General features: G+C 44.7%; 1 long non-coding RNA gene across 3 annotated transcripts in view; it reads right to left on the bottom strand.

Moving 5' to 3' along the window:
* Positions 1 to 19906, bottom strand: part of LOC308465417 — a 144715-nt gene extending 124809 nt beyond the window's left edge. For 2 of the 3 annotated variants that reach the window (XR_013980413.1, XR_013980414.1), the window contains exons 1-2: positions 17109 to 19906; positions 15426 to 16874 (exon numbers count right to left, since the gene is read on the bottom strand). This is a non-coding gene — a long non-coding RNA (uncharacterized lncRNA). Of the gene's footprint in view, positions 1 to 13735; positions 16875 to 17108 lie in introns of those variants that run through there. The other variant, XR_013980415.1, reaches the window with a different exon arrangement.
* Positions 19907 to 27358: the final 7452 nt, after the last annotated feature.

Raw genomic sequence — 27358 nt, 5'->3', positions numbered from 1 at the left:
TAGCAAGGGCACCAGCTCTTGGGGGCCAAGCCCTTTTGAGCCCCCTCAATGTTTTTAGGGTGGGGGCCAGCCCTCCCCTGATTCTTCCGACATCACGTGCATGTCATAGCCCCCCCCCCCACCATTGCCTTCGCAAGCTGGCGCCTCTGGGTTTTAGAAATACAGTAGTACCTCGGGTTACATACACTTCAGGTTACATATGCTTCAGGTTACAGACTCCGCTAACCCAGAAATAGTGCTTCAGGTTAAGAACTTTGCTTCAGGATGAGAACAGAAATCGTGCTCCGGTGGCGCAGCAGCAGCAGGAGGCCCCATTAGCTAAAGTGGTGCTTCAGGTTAAGAACAGTTTCAGGTTAAGAACGGACCTCCAGAACGAATTAAGTTCTTAACCCGAGGTACCACTGTAAAGCTTGTAAATGTACTAGAACTTTACCATACCAGCTCACAATTCTCTACCATATAGCATATTACCTTTAGCTTCACTGCTGATACCTTGCACAAAGCAAATACCTTGCTCTCAGTGAACACCTCACACTCCTGCCGACGATATTGCACATACACAGATTGCTTAAAGAAAGGGTGCGTGGATGATCCATGCTTTAGGCATTAACCTTCAACTGTTTCTAACCACCCCATTGCAATGGGGTCTTTCTCTAAGCAGAATCCGGACGTGGGGGTACGGGGGTGGGATGCTTAAGACATGCTCTAAGCACCTGATGCAACTTCACCCATTTCCCCAAATTACACCAACAATACTGTGCTCAGTTCTGGTCACTGATGTAATATATGTGGCTTTTCGGTGATAGAGGCGCATAAAATTAAGCAAGAAAGTGGTTAGAGAGAAGTTTCTCTCTTTATTTCATAATAGTAGAAACCAGGGTCCTCCAATGAAGCTGAATGGTGGAAGATTCAGGGCAGGCGAAAGGACACGTAGTTAGTTCAGCTATGGAACTCCCTGCCACAGGATGCTATGATGCTCATCAAGTTGGATGGCTTTAAAAGAAGACTATGTTCCGCCTCCACTGTCAGAGAGTCCCAGCTGCCTGGAATTAAAAGTGGGGAGAGTGCTGTTGCGCTCAGGTCCTACTTGCGAGTTTCCCATAAGCCCCTGGTTCGCCACTATGAGAATTGCAGGCAGGACTAGAGAAATAGCTCTTTGGCTGATCCAGCCGGCTGTCAAATTAGTTACAGAACTTTGGGCTGGCAAACTGAGTCTGTGCAGTTCATGTCAGATACAGTTCAGCCACCAGGTGGCGCCGGACTTAAAGGTTAATGCCAGCACTTTGAATGGAGTCCAGAAATAAACAGGAAATCAGTGCAGATGGCAAAAGACTGATGGATCTTCCAGTCTCGGTTAGCAATCTTACTACCCTGTTTTGGACCAGTCTCAACTCTCCAGATTGTTTTCACAAGCAACTCCAGGTAATCCAATTGGGAGATTTTACGAGAGCGTAGATAATGTGATGGGAATTTTGAGGTCTTAGATATATGGTAATGTTCATAACTGCACGCACATAGATCAGCACAGGAAGACCGACCTGAAGCCATCTTGATTCCTAAACTGAGCAAATGTTTTCTCTCCATGGTCAAAGTGGAAAAGCCTCCCCGTTGTCTTTTTCTTCACAAATCCTGTCTTAAGGGTATGTCTGTGTTTGAATAGGGTGAGAGCCTGTGACCTGGCCCAGGAACTAAGTATTTATCACTACAAAAGAATGGCCAGGCTCCCCAGGCAATCCAATCAAGTAACCTGCCAGACAGGAGATAAACAAGGACAAGAGAAAAACAACATTTAAATTTCTGTTTAGACCGCCTTTTCTGTGATGTAGGTATGATGTATCTAAGGGGTGGTCTTAGGTTACACCCCTTCTGTGATGTATGTATGATGTTTCTGGGGGGTGGTCTTGATCTACAGGGTGGCAATTTCAAAAGTCTTTATAAGGCCTTGCACACTATTTTTCTGGGTCCCTCCTCCTCTCCTGCGGGTGACGGGAGCACCCTGTTGCAACAGATCAATAAAGATCAAGCTTACTAGCTGCTTTGCTTCTCAATATTCTCTGGTGGATACCCCATAAGGGAAAAGGGCAATTTTTTGTTTACAACAATACACTGTGGCATTTGTTATATTGATTTTAATGGATTACTGTCCCAACCTATTATGAATTATTGATTTTATATTGCAAACTGTTTTGTGAATGAGCATTGCAAAATGGCATGTGAATGCTGTGCATGCAATATCCCATTCCATTCAATATTTTCTCACTCTTTTGCCACAGCTTGTCACAACTTCTACACCATCTCCTTCCTCAGTGAGCGAAAGATTTTCTGTTTACAAAGACATGGAATCGTACGCGTGTAATAAAGAGAACTGAAGAGCTTGTGGTTATTTTCAGTTCCTCTTTTCTTCCTTTTGTGGCAAGAGCTACAGTTGCTTGTGAAACCTACAAAAAATAAGAAAAACAGCTGTAAGAGTGGCCCTTGGGTAATTATGGTCTCTCTGCATTTATTTATCAGTGAATTTATATACCCAGTGCTTTCTTCTGGGGGGACGCAGGGGTACGCATACCCCTAAACATTTTGTGAATCTTTGTACTTTTGTCCATTTATTGTATTTATTTCCCCCGATTTGAATTATAAAATTGTTATGTACTGAATTGAATAGGCTCCAAAAAGCAGCAGTCTGATTGGTCCTATAACAATAGGATTCAGAATGCAGCAGTCTGATTGGTCCTAGAACAATAGGATTCAGAATGCAGCAGTCTGATTGCTCCTAGAACAATGCAGCAGTATGATTGGTCCGCAGGAGCCACCCAATCCAGCTCCAGGTGAAAGTGAATCCGCAACCTGATTGGCCTACAGGAGAATCCCAGAATTAGCCAATCATGTGCGACCCATTTTGTAAATAATGTATAGAAAGCAGATATTTTGGGGAAACTTTCATTCCTCACCACTATGAGCTGAATAAAGAGCATGAAATCCACACTCAAAAATGGTGATTTTCTTGTGTCAAAATGAGAGTACCCCTAAACGTTTTTTTAGAAAAAAAGCACTGTATATACCAACTATTACAAATCTGTCTCAATGAATCGTACAAGTTAAAATGATAAAATAGTAAAATTGTAATAATATCAATGCATTTATTTGTTGCATTTATATCCCACCCTCTTCTTCAAGGAGCTCAGTGTGGCATACATTGTTTCCCCCCATCTCATTTAATCACCACCACCACCACAACCCTGTGAGGTAGGGTAGGCTGAAAGGCAGTAACTGGCCCAAGGTCACCCAGTGAGCTCCATGGTCAAGTCGGGATTCGAACCCTTGTGTACCAGTTCCTAGTTTGACACTCTAACCACTATATCATAAATAAAATGGAACTGGCAACCCAAGACTGTCATTAATTTCTGACACTAAATACCAGAAAATTCTAGACTACACAGGTAAGGTTTTGGCTGAATAGTGGAATTGGATGAAATTATTATTATTGGCCAATGGGGCCTGTTGACTGCATCTACACCAGGCTTCCTCAGCCTCGGCCCTCCAGATGTTTTGAGACTACAAATCCCATCATCCCTGACCACTAGTCCTGCTAGCTAGGGATCATGGGAGTTGTAGGCCAAAAACATCTGGAGGGCCGAGGTTGAGGAAGCCTGATACACACCATACATTTAAAGGAATTCCCCCTCCCACCCCCACAGAAGAATCCTGAGAACTATAACTTGTGACAGAGCTACAGTTCCAAAGCTCCTGCAACAAACTACTCTTCCCAAGGGCTCTTTGGGGGTTTGTGATTTGAATCTGTGGTGTGTGTTCAGTCAACAAGCTCTAACAACAACAACAACAACAATAATAATAATAATACAGTGGTGCCCCGCAAGACGAACGCCTTGCAAGACAAAAAACTAGCTAGACGAAAGGGTTTTGCGTTTTTTGAGCTGCTTCGCAGGACGAATTTCCCTATGGGCTTGCTTCGCAAGACGAAAAACGAAAACGTCTTGCAAGTTTGTTTCCTTTTTCTTAACACCGTTAATACAGTTGCGACTTGACTTCGAGGAGCAACTCATAGAACGCGGTGTGGTAGCCTTTTTTGAGGTTTTTGAAGATTTTGGTGATTTTTGAAGCTTTTCCAAAACTTCTTTTAAACTTTTAAAACTTTTTTGGGGGGTTTTGGATTTTGGGTTGGGGTGTTTGGAATTCAAGGACTTGGTGTTGGGGAGGGGTTTGCAAGAATCTGGAAGCTTGTGTGTTTTTTTCCCTGCATTTTTATGATTTTCTGTGACCATTGGGCCACTGCTGTTTTTTTAAAAAAGTTTCTGGATTTGAATTTCTGTGTGGTGGGTGGCTGGGGGAACAGTTGAGGAGGGGTTTGCAAGAATCTGGAAGCTTGTGTGGTTTTTTTCTGCATTTTTATGATTTTCTGTGACCATTGGGCCACTCTGCTGTTTTTTTAAAAAAATTCTGGATTTGAATTTCTGTGTGGTGGGTGGCTGGGGGAACAGTTGAGGAGGGGGTTCTTCAGCAAGAAGCAAAGAGTGGAAGAGGAACCTTCTTCGAGTTGTCCCCCAGAGTCTTAGAAAATATACTGTACACTTTGTTGATTTTTAAATGTTTTTCTGTCATGTTTAGAAACTTAATTAATTGTTCCTTTAATTTTTGAAATGCTCTTTACAGTATGTGTGACTTTAAAGAGCACTTAATAAACTCTTGTTGTACCAAATTTGGCTTTGTTTGGACTTTTTTTGACCATAGGAACGCATTAATTGAATTTCAATGCATTCCTATGGGATTTCGTGCTTCGCAAGACGAAAAATTCGCTAGACGAAAAAACTCGCGGAACGAATTAATTTTGTCTTGCGAGGCACCACTGTAATAATATTATTTATACCCCACCCATCTGACTGGGTTTCCCCAGCCACTTTATCAGCCAATCATAAATCATTTCATCAAATCCCAATATTCAGGTTGTGAATGCCATTGGTGCTGTCGCTCATGAAGCCAAAACAGCACCACCAATGCACAAGGGGCAGATACCAGCAGCCTTGGCAGGAGGCCTCAGGTTTGCAGAAGTGCTCTATGGAAGGATAAGAGAGGTTGACAACCCAAGAACAGCCCAATGAGGATTCAGTGAGAACACACCACAGACTTACTCTAGAGCAGGTGTGGTGGGGAGTAGAAAGGAATGAGAAGCAGTAGCCTGAGTGGAATACAGTGGTACCTCGGGTTAAGAACTTAATTCATTCTGAAGGTCTGTTCTTAACCTGAAACTGTTCTTAACCTGAAGCACCACTTTAGCTAATGGGGCCTCCTACTGCCGCTGTGCCGCTGCTGCACGATTTCTGTTCTCATCCTGAAGCAAAGTTCTTAACCCTAGGTAATATTTCTGGGTTAACGGAGGCTGTAACCTGAAGCGTATGTAACCTGAAGCGTATGTAACCCAAGGTACCACTGTAACCTGAACGGGAGTGCTCTGCACTGCAACATTTTGCTGCAGTGCTTGTGAAAGAACAAATACTGTAGTATATTACAGGTGAGATGATAACATGTCACATCACACCGTACATTTAAAGCACTCTTATACAATATGTCTTCCCCCAACGAATCCTGGGAACTAGTTTTTTAAAAGGATGCAGATAGATGTCACGGGAAATATTAACAAATACGTTTCCCAGGGTACCTTTGGGGAACCCTTGATATAAGATAGCTTTAAATATATGGTGCAGATGTGGCCAACTCTCTCTCTCCCCACCCCTGCATTTCTGAGTGTTGTTTTTGTGGCTTGCTCCACCTTTCCTCCACTCTCTTTCTTCTTGTTCTTTTTTTCTATCTTTGCTGGATTTGGGACTCAAGAATATGATATGGGATTCCCAGAGAGGGTGGTTACTGCTGCAGGCTCTCTTGTTTGGTATTCTAATGTCAACCTTCCTTAAATGAAGAATGTGAAACAAAACACAGGGTTTGGAGAGGGAGCCTGTACCAGAGGTGATGCAAGAGGAGTGGTTTTCTAAAATCAAACCATTTCGTAGACCTTCATTCAGGAGTGTTGCCTTGGATTAAAAAGCAGTACAGTGGTACCTCGAGTTACATACGCTTCAGGTTACATATGCTTCAGGTTACAAATTCTGCTAACCCAGAAATAGTACCTCAGGTTAAGAACTTTGCTTCAGGATGAGAACAGAAATTGTGCAGTGGCGGTGCGGTGGCAGCGGGAGGCCCCATTAGCTAAAGTGGTGCTTCAGGTTAAGAACAGTTTCAGGTTAAGAATGGAACTCCAGAACGAATTAAGTACTTAACCCGAGTACCACTGTATATAAATAAACCATAATAGGAGGCTAGCTAGCTTAATTCAGCTGAAATTATAGAATTCCTTTCGCTTGCTTCTTTTTAAAAACAACAGTGACCCCTAGAGGTTTGATATTTAACAGCCACATAAACAATTTTAATTTACTGTGGCGTAAACTCCCGTGGATTTGAGGCCACTTCAAGTAAGCCTACTATATGAGTAGGAAAATGAGAGTACTCGTCAACATTTATTTTAGGAAAAAAAGCACTGTGTATTGCAAACAGGAGAGGGAAAACATTCAGAAGGACTTTTTGCTGCGTGAAATCTACTGCCTCCAATTTATCTGAAAGAGAGGCTCGTTCCCTTTCATATTTGTAGGGCGCAAGGGGGGCAGTCTGTTTGTTGCTACGGCAAATGGGGGCGACTGGTTGGTACTTAGCCAAATTTTGCTCCCTTTTTGGATCACAGTGGGCTTTGAGGTGTTAAGAGGAGTTTGGAAAGGAGTATCTGGGGCAAGGACATAAGGCTTGCTGAGTCCAATAGTGCTTACTCCCAGGTAAGCATGCATGAGACTGAAGCTGTGGCGCATGAGCCTGTTCCATTAGATGTATTATCTTTATCCCACAAAGCATCTTACAAAATTTAAACATTGTAAAACATGTGCTCAAAAGCCTCATTGACTTTTATGGCATCACACTGCATTGCATCCATATTCCAGATTTTCTCCACACAACAATCCCGTAAGGTAGGTTAGGCCAAGAGATTGTAACTGCCTTAAGATTACCAAGTGAATGTTATGGCTGAGAGCAGACTTGAACCCATGTCCCCCAGGCCCTGGTCAACTACACTTCAGTGGGGCTTACTCATGTAAGGTTGTAAGGCTATAACACTGTGGCATAACCCAGAACAGATCTATTCAGAAAGATGTTCAACTGAACTCAGTAGGATGTGCTCACAATTAAGTTGCATGGGAGTGCAGCCGGTGGGGGACGAGGATGCAAGACTCCTTTGCATATACGAGGACCAGATGCTGTGATTAAGAACACGTAGGTTTAACAGTTGTGTAGGAGAGGGGATTTTAGAAGTTGCAGCTTCTGTATTTTCGCGCTGCAGGGGCGAAAAGAGACACACCTGCTCAAATTCTTCCTTATGCACAGTCGGCTGATATGGACCAGACCAAAGTCCTGTCTAGTCCCGCTTTATGGAATACATAATAGGTTTTGTTGTTGTTGTCATATTGTATTTTCCCAATTAATGGAGCCTAAAATGACAACAAATAGCATGTTGGGGGGAGGTCTGCAACATTTTTTGAAGTTAAAAAGGGGTCATTGTAACTGTGAAGATTGGGAACCGCTGTCCTAAATCATAAACTCCAGTAAGTGTTTCAACAAAACTGCTTGATTGCTACTCTTAGCAGTGTATGCTGTGTGTCCGTTGTGAGGTTCTCTAGTGCAGTCTCCTCCTTTTATGTACTACTACAGCAGGGGTGTCCAAACTTTTTTCAAAGAGGGCCAGATTTGATGAAGTGAACATGCATGAGGGCCGACCAAGAAGGAACTGCCTCTGGGGGCTGGATTAAACCAACTGGCAGGCCAGATTAGGCCCCCGGGCCAGACTTTAGGCCTGATGTACTACAGGGATCCTCAAAATGTGGTCCATTGACCACCAGTGGTCTGAGAGTTTCATTAAGATTATTGGCATCCATCTGTCTCAGGAGACAATGGAAAAGTGCACCTTTTCAGGTAAAATCAAACCGTTGGAGCATTACAGCGCCTGCTGTGACTGTAGAGAGGGATACAGGAGAGACATATTTTACTTCAGGTGAGGCAGATTAAGTGAAACATAACATTAAGGCACCCGCTTTTTTGCTGCTACAGGTGCACCAAGGTGTTTATTTTCTCTGCGCTCCTCCCAGCGGTCCACAGTATATATCTGTGACTTTGCAGTTGAAGACCAGAAACAGTACACGACATTGCATTTAATAGGCATCTTGATTTTTAATTGTATGTCTTATTGTTTCTTTTATTGAATTTCAATTTGAATACGGTGGAGTTCAAATTGTAATACAATTAAATGCAACATATAAGAAATAAAAAAGCATCAGAAGGTTAATTAAATGACCCTACAGCATCTTGCTGTAAGTGTTACATTGCTACAGTTGGCTGAACAATCATTAAGGGGCCCACCGTAAACCTCAGAATTTTAAAGTGGTCCATGTGAAAGGAAGTTGGGGGACACCCATTTGCCACATGTTTCTGCTCTGTGTGTCATTCCATACTTAATTCTAGGGGGTAGACGCTGGTGGCCATATTGTGGTGGCTTGCCTCTCCCCCCGAAAGGTTTTGAACAACTAGTCTGAGATGGTATTTGATGGCAAGATCCAGAATAATGAAGTAGGCAGTGTTAAGACTAGAACTTGAGGCCCCATTATGAATTTCGCTGCGTGACTTTGGGGGCACTCACCCTCTGAACCTAGTCTGCCTCATAGGGCTGTCATCGGGATATAAGGAAGGAAGGGTAAAGGCGTGGGTGGCGCTGTGGTCTAAACCACTGACCCTCTTGGGCTTGCCGATCAGAAGGTTGGTGGTTCGGATCCCCATGACGGGGTGAGCTCCCGTTGCTCTGTCCCAGCTCCTGCCAACCTAGCAGTTTGAAAGCAGACCAGTGCAAGTAGATAAATAGGTATCACTGTGGCGGGAAGGTAAATGGCATTTCCATGCACTCTGGTCCGTCACGGTGTTCCATTGCGCCAGAAGCGGTTTAGTCCTGCTGGCCACATGACCCAGAAAGCTGTCTGTGAACAAACACCGGCTCTCTCGGCCTGAAAGTGAGATGAGCGCCACAACCCCATAATCGCCTTTTGACTGGACTTAACCATCCAGTGGTCCTTTAGAGAACCAGGTATGCTTTGGAGGAAGAATGGGGGTTGTCCACTTGGGAGCAAAATGCAGACTGCCCTGCCCTGCCATTGTTGTCACTAATCTTTCTCGCTTAAAATGGAGGTTGTTGTTGGGTTTTATTTTAATCATTTTTTAGGATCAAAACCCCCAGCATTTAAAAGGGCGAAAGTCCAGGACAACACTAGGATGGGAAGAACGTAATACAGACCCCCAACATTAAAGAGACAAGATGCCGCAAATGCTTTCTTGTGGGCAAGCTGAAAGATAAAAAGTGTAAAACTATACCTTTATCAGGGGACTTTCTGATTATATGATTGTGGAATCCTTTATGTACTTTTGCTTTCCCATACCACAGGTATGAATGCCAACCAAATCCAATAGCGCAATAAATGTGTATGAAACATATCACAAGATGGCAGAGCTTTGCCCCAGAGAGTTTACAATCTAGAATTTGGTGCATAACAAAGAAAGAGGAGGGAAGAACAGAGAATACGTTTATTTTTTGTAGGTGATATGGGGTCTACAGGGTTGTGTTTAAAACTGCCTTAGGTGACTTGTATGCCCAAATTTATGGAAATTAAAAACATTAAAAGGTTTTTTGGAGTTTCAGAAAATCTCAGGCCACACATGAAAGCTTTGAATCATAGGATAAAGAATCCGCTTGTGGGTTTTTTTTTAATCACTCCAGTGCAAGGACAATCTAATCCCCAGCCTTCTCAAGCTACTCCTGTTTTATATGTAATCAGATACAATGAGTGCCTGAGAGCACCCTCCCCACTCTCAAAAGGGCTGTTCAGCTTGTCTGGACTGCTTTAAAACGTTGAAACAGATTGGGGGATGCTGGCGAGAGATAATTTCCAGACACAAACTCATTTGAGCCTTTTATAGCTGGTTCTCTTTCAATTGTAAAGGATTTAGATTGTACAAATGCTGATATTTCAATATGAATGGCAAGTGAGTCTGCTTCATAGAATCAGACAGTACATAATTGGAGCCCTCGTTAAAAATAGATCTGTCAGACGTGTGAAATCATTTTCACTAATAGCAATTTTTAAGTCCTTGTCCAATTTTTTTTTAAATTAAAAAACCGACGTTGATTGGCATTCTGCTGAGCGACACCATACTGTGTTTTAAACAAATGTCATGTCTGAGGGAAAATAATTCCAAAGTTTCATGTATATATATTTTGGAATGTACAAAAAGGGCAGCGTTCAATTTGGATGAACATGTTGCCATTTTCCAGCATTTTCCCTACGGAGAATTTCTACCACCATCTTAAATCCATGACAGTCCTAATGGTGGCAGTACTCTCTAAAGGTTGGAGCCATGGCTGACACTGTCTCCCAGGGGTAGCCAAGGTCCAGCATCATCTGGGGGCAACTCTCAACAGCCACAGTTAGCTTGACCAATGAGCAGGGGTGATGGGAATTGCAGTTCAATATTGCTTCCAACCAGACTCAGAGGTGACATATAGCCTGTCAGCTTCCTTTTCCTCCAGCTCACTGCTGCCCCCTCCAGAACTCAGCAGGGATGAGGATGGGGACAAAACTAGAATGAGTTGGCTGTGCCTGTCATTGGCTCTGGCGCCACCTGCTGTTGGGCTCCCTGCTTTCCACCCTATCAGTCCTAATGAACACAGACCACCAGTGGAAATAAAAGGGTGTGTTGCCTGTTATGTACTGAGTTGAATAGAATCCAAAATGCAGCAGTCTGATTGGTCCTAGAACAATACGATCCAGAATGCAGCAGTCTGATTGGTCCACAGGAGCCACCCAATCCAGCTCCAGGTGGAAGAGAATCCCCAACCTTATTGGCCTACAGGAGAATCCCGGAATTAGCCAATCACGTGGGGCCCATTGTGTAAATAATGTATATAAAGCAGACATTCTGGGGGAACTTCCATTCCTCCTCACCACTATGAGCTGAATAAAGAGCATAAAGTCCACTCTCGACTCCGAGTATATTTCATTGCCATTGAGGACTGATCATGCTCCATGGGGATGGAAAGCTGACTGTGGCAGGCCGGGGGAGGGAAACCAGAGGGAAGGCCGAATGGAGTGGGGAGACTGGGAGGCTGGACAAAAAAACACTCCACATTGCAACAATCCCTAACTCATATTCGTTTTGGTGCAGGGACACACACACTGATGCCAAAGCTCTGTCTTACCAATTGTGTGCCTCTTCCTTGGCTATTAATCAGGACTTGGTGTGCAGCTGCGGTTGTGCTACTCCTACGCCCAGCGGTTGCTCCACCCCATCCCATTATCTTCTTGACGGCCGTGCAGGGCCATCTCTCACACAGATGCTAACAATAGCACCAAAGTGTGTCCGCAGGGATTAGCATAAGGGTGTGCGTGTTTAATGCAGCTTCCAGGCAGAGGCTTTCTTTCCATGTCTTCTCATTTTGATGCTTTTACTTTTTGGTGCTCCGGTTTCCCCGTACTCTCCCCAAGCAGCAGTGGGAGTGTCGGGACCCACAATGATGGTATTGGGAACCTTTGACTCTCCAGATGTTGCTGAACTATAACGCCCATCCTCTCAGCCAAACAGGCACACTTGCCAGGTGGCCACTGGAAGCGATAGTTCGGAAGGCAAGGAGCCCGAAAGTTGACCCAACACAGAGACAGCCAGAGGCAGCTGATTTTTGTCTTGTCCCCATTATGCCGAGTTCTGCAAGGGAAACACTCGAGACTGAGGAGGAGCAAGCTGACAGCCAGTTTGGACAGGTTGTAAGTAAGAAGGCAGGTAGCTGGGGGCTGGCTGAAGACCAACTGAGTTTGGTGGGGCTGTGCCCCATTTGTTCTAATGGACTAGCGATGGGAGTTGTAGTTTAGCAACATCTGGAGGGCCAATGGTTCCCCACAAAGGGAGCCAATGGAAATACAGTCATACCTCGAGTTGAATGCACTTCGGGTTGAGCGCGTTCAAGTTGCGCTCCGCGGCAACCCGGAAGTAACGGAGCACGTTACTTCCGGGTTTCGCCGCTCGCGCATGTGCAGATGCTCAAAATGACGTCACGCGCATGCGTGGAAGCGGCGAAACGCGACCCGCGCACATGCAGACACGCCGTCGCGCCGTGCGTTCCGTGTTGTGTAGTGGTTAAGAGCAGTAGATTTGTAATCTGGGGAACTGGGTTTGCGTCTCCGCTCCTCCACATGCAGCTGCTGGGTGACCTTGGGCCAGTCACACTTCTCTGAAGTCTCTCAGCCCCACCCACCTCACAGAGTATTTGTTGTGGGGGAGGAAGGGAAAGGAGAATGTTAGCCGCTTTGAGATTCCTTCGGGTAGTGATAAAGTGGGATATCAAATCCAAACTCCTTCTTCTTCAGGATGCGAACAGGGCTCTGGAACGGATCCCGTTCGCATCCAGAGGTACCACTGTATAACAGCAGAGGCAGACTTATAGTAGCACGACCATTTCTACTACACTGGGCACCGAGCCTAGGGGGTGACACAGGGCATCACAACTATGGCACAGTGAATTTAGCTGAACGGAAGGTGAACAGTGGGGTGGTGCCGCCAAATTTTGGGCATGCACAGGGCGCCGCTGAAATGTTAAAGACTAAAGTCTGCTCCTGATGGCTGGATGCGCAAGGCCAATGTTTCCCCTCCGACACAGGGAGAACAATGGGGATGCATGCTGTGACATGATGGAGGGATTGGGACCAACCAGAGTATCCCACTCTTCTTAAACATGTGAAAGCTGTGTTATCTGCCATGTATAGGAGCCACTCACCCATAATGTGCCTGGCCTCCACAGGCCCTTGATTTATTCGGTTGCAACTTGGCAGGCTTAATCTACTCTGGTGGCTGTGTGTGCAAATTTCATCTACTTCTGCCAAAAGGCGGGAGGGAGTTACAGACATTTTTAATACATTCCCCATAAGAAGAAATGGTGTTTCATTTTTAACGAAGTTGCTACAGACCTGACACATGAGTCGATTAGGACAGACCACAGAATGTCTCCGAACAGATTGGGCTTCTCCCTGAAGCGATGAGAGATCTGAACCAAATGTTATAAGGCCAGGGCAGATCCATAAATTATAGTGATTATTTCTAATTCGTGCATATATTGACACAGGCAGATTTTACGCAAATATGGACCCTCTTTTCTTCTTTATGCAGGGTGTGTGTTTTGTTGGTGACATTATAGTGCGCAGTCAAGAGCCATTACTAATTAGACACAGTACATAAAATACAAACATCATCCAGCATTGTGTACCCACAGAGGCCAGGCAGCTGCCCATAGGAAGCCTGCAATATTGCCCTAGAAGCAAAAGCACTTTTCCTACTTGTGATTCCCAGATACTGGCCTTCAGAGGCATACTTCCTCCAACACTGGAGCCAGAACAGTGGAGAAGAGACAGTAATGGACTAACAAGATTGAACAGTGGTCTGATTCAGCATACAGCTCCTTATATCCCATACAAAATTGTGGTATGAGGTACTTTTGTGCCTCTTTCCCAGAACCCACTATGTCGATAAGTCAAAACAAAGTGCTTAAATGCTGCAATTTTACACACACCCCCCTCAAAAAAACAACCACATTAACTCAAGAAGCTGAAAAATATATACATATGTATTGAGAGCCACAGAAATTAGAATTACAGACGGAGGTCCACAAAGCCTGCACAGATACATTCCAAAAATTCAAGGTAGTAGAACAGGTGAAATACAGACTGTTAAAGAGATCCCAACGACAAGGTCCTCAAACCATGCACTTGGTAACAACATTGCCTCCAGTCTTCCAGTCAGTTTAGTCTTTATCTTTTAGGCTCTGGTGTAGATCACTCCAAACACTTTAGTGGCCACCATTTTGGTCAGGGATGAAGAACCTGGAACTCCTCCAGTTGCTGTTGGGCTCCAGCTCCCATGAACCTCAGTTGGCCATGGCCAATAGCATGGAATGATCGCAGCCATAGTCCATCATCATCTGGGAGAGCCACAGTTTCCCCATTCCTGATTTAGGGTCCTCCTACAGGCATGTGGTCCTCACTTGGGAGAGGCTCCCTTGTAGTCCCAATAATACAATAAACCTGGGCAAATATTTACACAATCCTGGGTTTGCCTTCTTCAGCAAGCCAACTTTGCTGCTGCATATCGGATTTTCAACATTAAAGCATACATCTGCATAGTTTTCATGTGTGCATGTATGTGTGGTTGTTGGGTTTTTTTTACAGTTGAGGTTATCTACCGAAAGATTAATTCATTTCACTTATATATATATTTATATATATATATATACAAAATAATAAAGGCCTTGGGAATCTCTTTGATACCTCTGAAAACACAGTTGAAAACTTGTCAGCCATTCCCATGAAAAATATATATCCGAAAGGAATGTTCTCTGTTCTCCCATCCTTAACATTGCAAGAGCCCTTTTCTTTGTCATCATCAACTAGATTTTTTTTTTAAAAAAAAGCATATCAGGGTAAATTCTGGTCTTCAACCCAAGCAGAAACATAGTACATGGAGTGTCTCTCATAAACTGTTCTCCGTTGCTAATTCAGACAAAGAAGTAAAATGTTAAGGCTTCAAGTTAAAAAAAATAATCAAAAAATCAAAACTAATCTCTCTCTCTTTCTCTCTCTCTCTGCAAATATAAAACCCACATAATGCCAGAAATCTCAGCATCTTTTATCGTGAATTCAAGCTACAATACTGCAGTTTGCCCAACTCAGTGAAATGACAGTGATGGGAGGAGACGGGATGGCATACCCCAAAATCTGTAATGCAAAACTATTGCTGTTTCTTCAGTAAGATGGAGACTTCAATGCAAAAGCTGAATTGTACGGACCACATTTAAGAACGTAATAAGATTCCTGCTGGATCAGACCAAAGGCCTACCTGGTCCAACATGCTGTTCTCATAGTGACAACCTGATGCACCTGTAAGCCTATAAGCAGGACCGGAGTGCAGCATACAGCCTCACCTCCAGTCCTGGAGGTAGTACATAGCCTCATGACTCCTGGCCACTGATAGCCTGATCTGTCATGAATTTGTCCAATCCCTGTCCACATTGATGGTAACTGAGACATCTTGCGATTGCATTTTCCATTATCACACTGTGCGAAACATTTCCTTTCGTCTGTCCTGCATCTCCCACCAAATATTTGCTTGAAAGGGTGTTTGAAGGACAGGCTTTGAGAAAACTAAGATTTACCTGCGCTCGATCATTTATTGTCAGCTTATTCTGCCTTGATCATTATAAAGGATCCATGGCTGGTGTAGAACACCAGAATGAGGGGAACCCAAGTTACATCTTTGGCATGTTTTGTTATGGCTCCCATAGGTGACTCCATCTAATTTAACCAACCAGAATAAATGACTGAGTAATCCCATACATAACTAGTCACAAGTGAGCCCTACCAAGTTCAATGGGACTTGACTCCCAGATTATAGGATTGTAGCTTCATTCTCACATCGGCCTTTGTTTTACCCAATCAGGAGCTGGAAAAACACACAAGCTTGCTTGAACTTGATTGGATGCCTGTGTCCCCCTGATAGTTAATAGAGTTAGCCAAGATCCAATGGGGTGTATGTGAAATCAGAGCATATACCCTAAGTCTTATAATAATGGGATACCATTTGCTTTGGGACATGGGTCTAAACCACAGAGCCTAGGGCTTGCCGGTTGGAAGGTCGGCAGTTCGAATCCCCGCAACGGGGTGAGCTCCCGTTGCTTGGTCCCAGCTCCTGCCAACCTAGCAGTTCGAAAGCACATCAAAATGCAAGTAGATAAATAGGTACCACTCTGGCGGGAAGGTAAACGGCGTTTCCGTGTGCTGCTCTGGTTTGCCAGAAGCGGCTTACTCATGCTGGCCATATGACCTGGAAGCTGTACGCCGGCTCCCTCGGCCAGTAAAGCGAGATGAGCGCTGCAACCCCAGAGTCGGTCACGACTGGACTTAATGGTCAGGGGTCCCTTACCTTTACTTCAGCAATTGCCAGGTAAATGGGTAACCTAAAGGAGGAGAAGCAATTCCCTCCATTTTCTCTTGCTCTGTCCTTCCCCGACACCCCCCTGCTTACAGTTGATGCTGGATAGGCTCTTTTCAATGGAGAACGGGCTATTTCAGGGCTCACCCCACTGCCAAAGAAACAGCCCTAGCATCATTATTGTCACTTTTTAGACACTGGCTTAAGAGACATTTTTATTTACCCAGGCTATTGGTGGTTTATGGTTTTGAAATCATACTTCTGCGTGATTCTAGCCTTAATTGTGGTGCTCAGCTTTTAGCGGGGTGGGATAGGATTCATATTTTTTAATTCTATTTTTGGATAAGCACATGGCAGTGTTCTTTTTTTAAATTTTTTTTGGCTTTTATTTTATTTTATCTGTTGGTACTTTATCTTCCTCTTAAGTTGCCCTGCAGCATTTTATCTTTTTTAAACAAAACGACAAACAAATGCAATAAATAATATTACTGACAAAAGAGAGAGAGACCAAATCAGTACACAGAGAAACAACCCCTTCAGGTCTTCAGAGCACCTTGGTTGAGATAAGCCTGGCTGGATCAGAGCCTGTGTGCGAATCAAAACTGGCACCTATGAATTGTAAACTTTTATGGGATGCAATAGCCCTGTTCCTATAGGGTGCCATGTGCAGCCTCTTGTTCCAGTGATGTTTGTGACCGAAGTTTTAGAAGCATGCGCGGAACCATAAGAGATCCACAGCTTAAGTGCTGATCCAAAGGTATCTATTTACAGTGGTACCTCGGGTTACATACGTTTCAGGTTACAGACTCCGCTAACCCAGAAATAATACCTCGGGGTAAGAACTTTGCTTCAGGATGAGAACAGAAATCATGCTCCGCCACCGCCGCAGCACCAACAACAGGAGGCCCCATTAGCTAAAGTGGTGCTTCAGGTTAAGAACAGTTTCTGGTTAAGAACGGACCTCCAGAACGAATTAAGTACGTAACCAGAGGTACCACTGTAAATCTATTACTGCTTCAGGAAACTATCCTGTCTTTCCACAACCTTCCACCTTTTGTCCATTCCCTCCCCCACCTACCACGGACACCCCTGCAATCCTGTTTGCCACCATTTGTTGTTGTTTAGTCGTTTAGTCGTGTCCGACTCTTCGTGACCCCATGGACCAGAGCACGCCAGGCACTTCTGTCTTCCACTGTCTTTATGGTTTGCCACCATAAACCTACCCAATTCAGTGGCAAATTTAGCAAAACGGAAGGAATCTCTGGATTGACACCTGACAAGCTCATCCTAACCCGTACGTGCACCAAAACTGTGCTGAACTCTCTGGGCCTTTCGTCTTAGCAGATGTATTTAGAATCACAGCATTAGACAGAAATAGGGCAGAGCTGGGTGCCTCTGCCTTTTTTCAGGTTAATGCTAATCTGCAGATGCAGACTTCCAGGAAGATTTGAATAATTTACTGTCGTCTCTGGGCCATTCAGGCTATTTTAAATGCAAACTTCAAAGAAGAAGAGGGGGGGAATCTGTGGCTATCATAAGCCTATTAATATGAAATGTATCTCCCCATCCCAGAGGAGTCTTGTGTCTGGATTTAACAAGCTACTGTTTCCAGCTTGTGTGTGCACGGATCCATCATACATCTTAACCTAATGATATGTCTCCCCCAAATGCATTCAGTTTTCAACCTCTATCCCTACAGCTACTGCAGCTTGGCAATGAAAGCTTCAGAATCACCCAACCCCCACATAAAAATAGGGTTTTATCTAACTAAGTGCTACTCAGAGTAGACCTATTGAAGTTAATGCACCAAAATTAGTCATGTGCATCTGTTTCAATGGGCCTGCTCTGCACTGGACTAGCATTGGATACAGTCCATAGTTTTACCCAGGGGTCAGCAAACTTTTTCAGCAGGGGGCCAGTCCACTGTCCCTCAGACCTTGTGGGGAGCCGGACTATATTTTTTGGGGGAGAAATGAACAAATTCCTATGCCCCACTAATAACCCAGAGATACGTTTTAAATAAAAGCACACATTCTACACATGTAAAAACACCAGGCAGGCCCCACAAATAACCCAGAGATGCATTTTAAATAAAAGGGCACATTCTACTCATGTAAAAACACGCTGATTCCCGGACCGTCCGTGGGCCAGATTTAGAAGGCGATTCGGCCGGATCCGGGCCCCGGGCCTTAGTTTGCCTACCCATGGTCTTAACTTTGAGCAGGTATTCTGAAGTCTCAGGTGTGTCTCTTCAGTGGGCAACACTGAAGTTAACCTTTACCAATCATCTGTAGCTGATATTTCCCCTGCTATCACTTGGCTGACATTTCAGTAAACTAGGCTGCATCCTAAATCAGTTAAAAGGTGAAGTCAATACATAATAGATAAAGGCCTTTCAGCCGTTTGGGCTTCACAGCTTGAAAGGACACGAGTGCAATGCAGTGAATCAAAAACTGGCACCACTGTCAGTCTCTGTGCACCAGCTGCCCCCTTTACATATTAAAAATAAGTTTTAAGAGCACTGCAATTAGCACCCATGTGCTTAAGTTATTTGCTGCCTTATTGTGTGTGTTTTTAAACATTAAGAAAAAAAATCCAAAGGAGGCTGCTGCGTTAGTTTGGTTGTGTCTGTGGTGAGGCAAGATTCCATCTTTGTGAGTTCCAATATGAACCAGTTTGAAAGACGACGCTTGAATGAATGGATTGTGCACATACCCAGAGTAGACCCACTGAAATTAGTGGACATGGGTAACTTAGGTGCTTTCATTATAATGTGTCTATTCTGAGTAGAATTTAGTTGGAACTACGGAGCCTAGGACTTGCCGATCAGAAGGTCGGTGGTTCGAATCCCTGTGACGGGGTGAGCTCCCATTGCTCGGTCCCTGCTCCTGCCAACCTAGCAGTTTGAAAGCACGTCAAAGTGCAAGTAGATAAATAGGTACCACTCCAGCAGGAAGGTAAACAGCGTTTCCATGTGCTGCTCTGGTGTGCCAGAAGCGGCTTAGTCATGTTGGCCACATGACTCGGAAGCTGTACGCTGGCTCCCTCGGCCAATAAAGCAAGATGAGTGCCGCAACCCCAGAGTCGGCCACGACTGGACCTAATGGTCAGGGGTCCCTTTACCTTTACCTAACCTAGTGTGTGGATTGGAACAAACAGGGGTGTTGTCACAGATGGGATGACAAGGCCTCAAATCTCTTCCTAAGTGCTCTGAGTGTTTCTGGGTTGGGTAATGGGGGGTGAACTAGGTTACTGGGTACATCATCATCATCATCATCATCATCATCATTATTTTTTGAGGACGATAAATTGATTTGAGATGGCTTTATCTAGAGATGATCTGGGGTTAATGAATGGAGGTGAGGGAAGGGGAATTGGGTGCAATGAGTAGGAATGAGTGGGAAATTAGCTAGCGTGTGACATTTATATTTTAAATTTGACTCTATTCATACAAATCAGCATATGCTAATTTTATGCATTTCTGTGTATTTGGGCCCCTGTCCCAAATCTGTTAAGTACATAGCAACAACTCTGGGAACACAGCCAGCCATTTGTCTTTGCATTTTGCCAAATTTTGCAATGCAGCGCTCAAGTTTTAGTTTTTTTAAAAAAAATATCAAAATAGGAATGCATATTTTGATAGAAAATGTGTTCAAAAATACATATTTAAATATGTACTTAAACGCAAACCTTTGAGCAGTTGTTTTTTAATTGAAGATGAATGCAGAAACAGGGCACAGCAGAAGGGACTTGCGTGAACACTTATGGAAGTGAGATGGTCCAGAAACTGAATGATTTACCGTATTTTTTGCTCTATAAGACTCACTTTTTCCCTCCTAAAAAGTAAGGGGAAATGTGTGTGCATCTTATGGAGCGAATGCAGGCTGCGCAGCTGGAACAGCAAGAGGGATTGCTGCTTTCACTGCGCAGCGATCCCTCTTGCTGTTCTGGCTTCTGAGATTCAGAATATATTTTTTCTTGTTTTCCTCCTCCAAAAACTAGGTGCGTCCTGTGGACTGGTGCGTCTTATAGAGCAAAAAATACGGTAGCTATCCCTAACCTACTGAAGCCAAAACCACAATAAATCTTGTTGCACCTTAAATGCTAACACATTTATTAGGATACAGACTTTCTTGACCCTGAGAACCCTCTTCATTGAATTCACAATGCATCTGATGAGATTAGTCTGCAAGCTCATACACAACTGCATTGTCCCATTGAACTCAATGGGCTTGCAGGGGTCAGCAAACTTTTTCAGCAGGGGGCCGGTCCACTGTCCCTCAGACCTTGTGGGGGGCCGGACTATATTCTGAAAAGAAAAAAAATATGAACGAATTCTTATGCCCCACAAATAACCCAGAGATGCATTTTAAATAAAAGCACACATTCTACTCATGTAAAAACATGCTGCTTCCCGGACCATCTGCGGGCCGGATTGAGAAAGCGATCGGGCCAGATCAAGCCCCCGGGCCTTAGTTTGCCTACCAATGGGCTTGCTTCTCTTACTTCTGAGTAGGCATGCGTAGGATTGCAGTTATTTTAGGAACAGAACAGAATACAAACAATGAACAGATAACAAAAGCAGCTTACCAAAAAGGGAAAACAAAACAGTAGAATAATACCTCCATTAAAACAACAGTCAACAGACAACAGTACTAAAACTCCAGGAAAGACCCACACTATAATGTATTAAATTACTAAATGCTAATCACTAATTAAATTCTAGCTTGAATGAAAATATTTTACCATCCATCGAAAGGCACAGAAGGAGCCTAACAAATTTGCCCCAAAAGGACTTTCTTCATTGTGGTGCCAGCACAGAAAAGGCTCTGTATCTCATGCCCTGCAATCCCTGCCAGATCTCACATCTGGACAACATTGTAGAGATTCAGGGCCTGTAAGGCTGATTACAAAGCCTGAGCAGATTCACACAAAAGCAGGTACTGTAGCTTCTGAGATAATCCAGTCCTAAACCATTTAGGGTTTCAAAGGCCAATTATCACCACGTTAAATTGAGCCTGGAAACAAACAGATTACCAAAGCAGATGAAGTAAAATTGGAATTATATGCCCTAATAATCTCCAAGCACCAGTTAATCTTCTTTTGCAGTGGGCCCTGGGGCCATGAATGCTTCTAACACAATGTATTTGTCACAACATAAGGTGCCACAAGACTTTCCACTGTTGTTACTGTAGGTGCAAAACTATCCCAGAGAATTGGGAAGGGAGAAATTTCTTGCTGATGTCATGGAAAGCCAGCCAATCAGCATCATGAACAGCCAGCCAGCTTTGGCTGCAGACTTTCAGAATTATTATGTTTCAGAGTTTTGCCCTGGAGACAAGGAGTCTTTACGGTTGGACTGAATACTGTAAAAGGATTCCCAGGCTAGTCACATTGCTTCTTAAACATTACATTTGTCTTTCCCCTAAAATCATGGAGTTTGCTTATTATGCAAAGGATCAGGTGCTAGGTTGCCAGTGCCAGCGAAAGGGAAGACCTCACCCCCTTGCCTGCTGTGACATTGTAGTCTAATTACACACATCCTGTCTTCAAACCGTAAGCATTATTAATACTGGTGCTCCAATATCCCGAGGCAGCCCTCTGCACACCACTGTTGCTTTTCACTGCCCCATTTTAAAACTGCAACAATTTGAACCACCTCACCAGCGCAGTGCAAAGCCACAGCTTGTATCCAATGGTAAACCCCACTCAGAGCAGACCCACTGAAATTAATGGACATAGCTAACTCATTGTCTATGGGACGCGGGTGGCGCTGTGGGTTAAACCACAGAGCCTAGGACTTGCCGATCAGAAGGTCGGCGGTTCAAATCCCCGCAACGGGGTGAGCTCCTGTTGCTGGGTCCCTGCTCCTGCCAACCTAGCAGTTCGAAAGCACGTCAAAGTGCAAGTAGATAAATAGGTACCACTCCAGCGGGAAGGTAAACGGCGTTTCCGTGCGCTGCTCTGGTTCATCAGAAGCGGCTTAGTCATGCTGGCCACATGACCCGGAAACTGTACGCCGGTTCCCTCGGCCAATAAAGCGAGATGAGCACCGCAACCCCAGAGTCGGCCACGACTGGACCTAATGGTCAGGGGTCCCTTTACCTTTACCTAACTCATTGTCTAACTTCCATGTGCTGTTCTATGAGCCTGATCAGCTGAAACACTTGGACCAAGTTCATGCTCTGGTACTAAATTAGCTCCATATATTTTGTTGGCACATATACCCATGTGAAGTCTGCAGGCATGAGCCTTCCAGCCCCAGGCTGTGATCCTGTGCGCAGTTACAGGAAGCAAGGGCAGGCTCACACAAGTCTCCAGAACCATACATGCACTCAGGCGGCAGATCTGTGCATGCACAGCCACTCACACATACATACCACATACATGATGGAACATGTGATGCAGCTGTACACCTGTACATTCCTCCATCTGCACCTCCCCAGTTTTCTATGATTCCTCCACCCTTATTCTCTCAGAAGGCAGGACCAGAGGATGCCACACATTTTGGTGCGCACTGAGTAGATTGTATTCATTTTGCTAGACCTTGCGCTGTTTCCAAATTGGAGATGGCACAAAACTGCCCACATGTTCTGTTGAAATTTCGCTCGGAAGTTCGTCATTCCGGTAATAAATATCCTTGCACCTTTCTGTGAACATAAGAATGATGCTTCTGGGTCTCAAAATTGTAGTTTGACAAATGGCCTCCACTGCGCCGACCCTTTAGCAAAACCCCAGGCAGACGGAACCACAGGGCTAGTTGGCTTCAGAAGACGAAGACTAATGACAAAACAAATAAACAAACCCACAGGTGCCATGAAACATTTCCTGATCCAGAATGCTCATAGAGCGATGTGCTTATCCAGGTGCAAAATCCTGTACCATTCCCATGAAACTTTTTTTTTTGGGGGGGGGTTGTCTGCAGTTTAGACTTAGAACCTTTGCAGCCTTTTTTGTTTCCTCTTTAGAATCTTTTAGCAGTCCCCCGCTCCCCTTATCTAAGAAACCAAAACAGTTGGGAGAATAATGAAACAAGGATGAGAGAAGAAAACTTAAAAAGGCACTGACGGTTCAAACCAGACATGGTGTTGAATACACCTTTGCATCTGATCTGCAGGTTTAGTCAAATGCAAAATCCATCAGTTGGAGGCTGGGGGCAGAATATGACGCATTTATAATGGGAGTAAGAGAAGAGCGGAGGGGGGAATTCAACTTCCTCTTGCGATGTGGCCATCCTGGGGAGAAAACCTTCTTAGGAACTCCTTATACTGAGTCAGATCATTGGCTCATCTAACTCAGTATTGTCTATACTGACTGGTCACAGCATTACAGGGTCATAAACAGGGCTCTGTCGCAGTCCTACCCAAAGATGCAGGGGTCTGAACCTGATCTTTTGCATGCAGAGCATATGTTCCACCACTGAAGTATGGCCCTCCCCAGCATGCATTGACTTGGGGAGGAAATCCCACCATTGATATCAATGGTAACTTTCCTTCCAATGCAAACGTCACCTCCAGATTAAGGATTTTCCTCTGGTGGCAGCAGAGGAGGAAAGGATTACCGTATTTTTCGCCCTATAGGACGCACTTTTCCCCCTCCAAAAATGGAGGGGAAATATGTGTGCGTCCTATGGGGCGAATGCAGGCTTTCACTGAAGCCTGGAGAGCGAGAGGGGTCGGTGCGCACCAATCCCTCTCGCTCTCCAGGCTTCAGGAAGCTCTGCGCAGCCCTCGGGAGCCCGGCGCGAAGTCGCGCCGGTCTCCCGAGGGTTGCACAGAGCTGCCTGCATTCCGAAGCCTGGGGCGCGCTGAAGAGCACGCCCAGGCTTCACGCAGCTCTCCGCAAGCCTTGGGAGACCGGCGTGACTTCCCGCCAGGCTCCCTAGGCTTGCGGATAGCAGGCTGTTCTCGGGGCTGGGGTTGGGGGAAGCTCGGGCTTCCCCCGTGCCAGCCCCACGCCTGGGGGGGGGAAATAATTTTTTCCCCTTTATTCCCCCCCCCAAAGTAGGTGCGTCCTATGGGGCGGTGCGCCCTATGGGGCGAAAAATACGGTAACTTCACCACTCCCCGCCTACATGGATCCCATTCGTTATCAGTAGTTGACCGGAAGGACCGGAAGCATGCCCCAGAGAAGGATCCATGCCTCTTCTATCAAAACCACCCTGCAGAGAGGAAGCCAGCTGTGGCTGTCACCAGCTGTGTGAATTTGCAGGGTGCCAGTGCCGGCTGAAGGGCTCTCGACTGAGAGGGCCTAAATATGCTAAAACAAAACACTCAAGTTTTTGAAAGCAGAGCTGTTTTGAGTGTCAGCTGGACGTGACTTGGCTGCATGGTCCGCTGAAGTTGTGTGTGTTTGTATTTATTGCCATGTTTAGTTAATTTGATGTGCGTGATTATATGCAGCAATGCAGGGAGGGGGCAAGAATAAGATCAGGATTGTTGGCGCTGCAGTGAGATCCTAGTTTAGTGGTAGAGGCAGTCCCAGAATCAATTCCAGGCACCTGCAGCTTGAAAAAGATTTGGGTGGAAGGATCAGCCAATGGGCGAGACTCTTTACTTGAGACCCTTGGTGGGCCGCTGACAGTGAGGGCAGATAATACTAGATGAACAAATACAAGGCATAAGGCATCTTTCCGTCTTCTTCTGAGGAAACAGGGGCTAACTTTTTCACTCAATGGCTGTTGGTCCATTAGGGCGAATGGGGTACTGCCCCACCAACCTCAGTCTGCCCTCAGCCAATCCCTACTTGCCTCCCTCCTTACTTACAGCCAATTCAGAGGTTGCACCGACTGTCACCTTCCTCTGCCCTAGTCTAACTGTTGCCCTTGTAAAACACAGTAGGGAGGAGGATAGGGACTAAATAGAATAAGTTGGCTCTGCTTGTCATTTGCTCTGGCGCCACCTACTGTTGGCCTCCCTGCCTTCTACCCTACCAGTTCGACTGGCACCTGACATCACTGTTTCAGCTATTATTTGGAGACTCCCTTGCCTCGTAGCTGGTGGTTGTGCTGCAAGGGAATACCTCCAGGTTTCCCTGCACAGAACAAATACAAACTTAATGGAGGCCATTTTTAATTAGTAAATAAAACAGGATTTACCTCCTCCCTACTCAGCACTGTAGTCATGATCTCATTCAGGTCTCCTGCAAATGGTCTCTGCTGTCACCTCTCATTTATACACCTGGATGTAGAGGTTAAACTTTTTAAAATTCTTACCCCTTCACTTAGGGACACTTATAAAAGAAATCATTTGAATAATAAAAAAGAAAGGTTTAAGGCAATCACGTTAAGCATCAGGTCCCTAAATGCAATGCTTTTACAACTTGCTTTTCTCCAAAAACGTGCAAATCCAATAGTGTCTGTGATTGACAACTCTGGGGTGGCAGGAGAAGAAACACTTTCTAATTCAGAGAACGAACATCTTGAATCTTTGTAAACAAGACGCTTGAGGATTTTCTTTTGTCTCCAGATTCGCATTCATGTGAGCTCTAGCCATTGTGAGCACCAGCACTGGAATATACCTGACTTGTCTCTAAATATTTAGCGTTCACTGATCATCAGGCAAGCAATAAAATTTATCTCCTACAGGCACGTGCCCGGCTGACAATCACACACTATCAGTTACGCACGCAATCATGTGCGTGCACACACACACACACACAGCAAATTTCAACAGATCATATAATACCTTGCATTGAGAGTATACACACTGCACCTGTGCAAGACAACACACTGTATTACAGCCCATCTCCAGTAGCACAAAAAGAGGAGGAAGATGGCTGTTTACATTAATAGGTTACCATCTGAATATTTGATTCTCTCTCTCTCTCTTGAGCAAGACAGGCTTTTTTCTTTTTTAAAAAAAACCTACCTAAAATTGTCCAAGGAAGAATGGAAGTTCCTTACTTGTTTAACGGTTCTAGGACATGGACAGATGCAGTTGTTGACACAGAATCTCCTACACGACCACAAATGGCAATAGGGTAACTAAAAAACTGCTCCTTTCCTTATTTTGCCCATATAGACCAGTCTCCAAGACGGTTGCTGGATGACTATTGGGAACCCACTGGCCTCCTTCAGTTGAAGAGGGATACAATCAACATCACTTGGGAGTTCTTCCTCATGTGTTTGCTCACCAAGCAGAGATCCATACATGGTCACTCGTGCGCAGGACCTTCAATGTACGTGTGAGCTTCCCCATTCATTCCAATGGAAGAAGCAGATCTGTCCTCATGAACATGAGGACAGGCACAAGGAATCTGCATTCTCCCCGGAAATGAACCAGAAACCATTGTAGGCAAGGAACAAGCCAACCCTGCTGATTGGGGGCAACGGTCTGCTACATATTCAACTTCTCCAAACAGTTGAACAGTTTGATCACTTGTAGGCCAAACCCACTACCCAAATATACAAAACCCTTGTTGGGCCCAGCTGCTCCTTCATATTCTTTTCCGTCAACCCTGGAGAGTTTAAGAGAAAACACTAAGCCCACATGAAATTGTTTTTAGACTACAGCACGACAATGTCCACATGACAAGGTTTGGTGGACAGAGACAAACGCACAATAGCTTTCCCATTCTCTTCCACACACAAAACCCCCCCCCAAAAACCTCTGAATTGTGGTGCCATATGTCAGTAGATGTTAAATTAGTTCCCAATTGTCTGTTCAGGATAGTTTCCAATGAGCTGTACAAAGTCTGATTCCTTCAAGAATAAGGCTGCAGCTGGTTTTTGGCCAGGAAAAAAAAAAAGATTGTGTGTATGTATTTTTTTTTTAATAAAAACAACACAAAATAATACAGAAAGGTCACCATCAGCTGCTGCTCCTACTTTTCATCTTGTTGGCATTATTGTGTGACTCTTCACAGTGCACCTAGCTTCACGGCCGGGTTTGCGGATGGCTCTTTATATTACGAATTTCTTTTTATACTGAAATTTCGTAGGTTGTTCCACCCACTCCAGACACTTTCTTAACATTTGAGTGTCTAGCAGGACTCATGGGGGGCCCCTGAGAGCTAGACGTTGAACCTAGTCGACACTCTACTCTGGAAATTCCTTTTGGCTGTCCATTAATTTTACTGTGAGGTGTCTTCAACTGGATGTCTTCCCTGTGTTGGAAGAAAGACAATGGGATTGGGAGTTAGTAGACAGAAAGCAACAGCAGCCAAAGCTCAACATAAACTTCCAAGAGGTTGTTTATGCTCTGGTTCTGCAAAGAACAGCCAAGAGAACACATTCGCAAGAGCC

This window comes from Podarcis pityusensis (genome assembly GCF_964106645.2).
Source record: "Podarcis pityusensis genome assembly, chromosome: 16".
NCBI lineage: Eukaryota > Metazoa > Chordata > Lepidosauria > Squamata > Lacertidae > Podarcis > Podarcis pityusensis.
Note: the sequence above shows the minus strand (reverse complement) of the source record. Positions and strands in the feature narration are given on the sequence as shown.